This window comes from Aegilops tauschii, chromosome 7 (genome assembly GCF_002575655.3).
Source record: "Aegilops tauschii subsp. strangulata cultivar AL8/78 chromosome 7, Aet v6.0, whole genome shotgun sequence".
Lineage (NCBI taxonomy): Eukaryota > Viridiplantae > Streptophyta > Magnoliopsida > Poales > Poaceae > Aegilops > Aegilops tauschii.
Window position 1 is genome coordinate 214,076,508 of NC_053041.3, and position 1,958 is coordinate 214,078,465.

General features: G+C 38.4%; 1 long non-coding RNA gene across 1 annotated transcript; it reads right to left on the reverse strand.

Annotated features, from left to right (window-relative positions):
• Positions 1 to 398: 398 nt before the first annotated feature.
• On the reverse strand, positions 399 to 1,004 carry LOC141027799 (uncharacterized). Its single transcript, XR_012189728.1, has 2 exons — positions 767 to 1,004; positions 399 to 660 (listed from the first exon to the last, which is right to left on the reverse strand). It is a non-coding gene; the product is annotated as an uncharacterized lncRNA (long non-coding RNA).
• Between the last annotated feature and the right edge of the window lie 954 nt (positions 1,005 to 1,958).

The following is a 1,958-nucleotide window of genomic DNA, read 5'->3' on the forward strand; positions in this document are numbered from 1 at the left end:
CAGTGCCCTTCTCACAAAGGTGAGTCGTGAGAACTGAGCACCACACATTCTCTTCCTAATTTTTCTGTATCTTGCTTGATGTGATGTATTTATGTGTGCTGTTACTAAAAAAGGAGATTCAATATAAAATTATGTGTTAAGTACAGAAATTGTGCAAGGCTGCATACTAGCTATTTTTAAACACTCCCAGGCTTCATTTGAACAGCTCTTCAGCCACCAATTGAGCAGCATAACAGCTGTATCCCAGACTAATTTTCAGCAAGAATTCATCACCAGATCAACAACACTACATCAAGATATATACAAGGACATATGACACAAGATTTTAGTAGGATATAACAAACCATCTCAGCGAGATATATAACAAATGTTTCAAAATGGTAGCACATAAGTTTCAGCAGCTATACTTGTATAGATTGTTCACACAAAAGACCATAAGTTCAAGGCAAAGTAGTGAAAATGGCAACAACACTAAAAGACCATAAGTTCATAGCAACAGTGTGTACATAGCATCACTGTCAAAAGGAAAATAGCAACAACACTAAAAGAACATCAACTACTCTTCTCTTCTCTTCATCACCAAATTGTTAGTGTTGGGCACTAGCTCTTGTTCCCATTTGCCACAACATATGACACTATGCAGGCATGCCTTGTTTCAACCTGTTTCATATCAGATTAAACTTCAGGAGAGAAATTTCTCGCAGGTAACCATCATAACAGTTCAGGAACTTATACTCATGGCTTAAACATGTGAAAAGCACCTTACCAAGAGATTAAAAACTATACAAAGAACCCCTGGTCATCATCCAATTCTTCTTGTCCCAAAGGAGCAACATGGCCATCATTTACGTAAGCCTCATCATCATCCGTATCATCATCAGATTCGAATTGGACATCTTCAAACTCAATAGGTTTTATATTTTCTATGACTGAAACATCAATGCTGGATCCTTCGTCATCATTTCTGCACCAACTAGTGATCTCTTCAGGTACTGTAATTTTTGGCACTGTAATTTCTGCATCGACAACATCCAGTATATCTGCCTCACCACCTTCATCGGCTTCAACAGCTTCATCAAGGCCTACACTATTTAAAACAGAAGGAGCAAACAAATTGTGTGGATTCATTTTAATAACAGATGCCCAATCAGGGTTCTTCACATCTCTCACATAGAAAACCTGTTGAGCTTGGAGGCCTAGAATGTAAGGGTCTCCCTGGAATTGGTGTAGAGTAGTGTCTAGGTCAATAATTCCATATTTGTCCTTCTTATACCCCTTACTCTCAGTTCTGTTGGCAGGAGGCACATCAAACCAGTCACACTGGAATAGAACAACCTCCTTATCAGGAGGAAAGTCAAGAAATATGATTTTCTTGATCACCCCGTAATAATCAATATTGCCTGTGTTTGCATCGCCCTTGACTATGACGCCACTATTCTGGGTACTCAAGTCCTGCTCTATATAGGAATTCCGAAAGAAATATCCATTCAGAACTGTACGATTGTATACCCAAGCTAGGTGATCAGGTCCTTTAGCTAGTGCATAAATAAGATTGCTGACCTTCCCATCATTGTGGAGTTCTGTGATCTGTTTCATGGAACAGAATATGTGTGAGTGTATTGTACAACATTGGTACGTTATTACAAGGAACATTAGTGAAAATGCGAAAGAAAATTACCCGTCTCTCAAACCAACCAACAAACTCTTCCTTGTGCTGCTTTTTAGGATTAGGAGAATTGTTCCTTGTGAGCTCCTCAAGATGTTCACTTCAAGGAGAAATGATTGTTAGTTGAACAGGAAAGTATTAAAGCATATCATGATGTGAAATAAATACATAAGTATCCTTACTCAATCCATGGCGCGGTTTCCTCACAGTTTGTTATTATGAAATGCCTCATTTGATTAATCTCAGCCAAAGACAATGATTCACAAACAAAACCTTTCTTGGAGTAATCAAC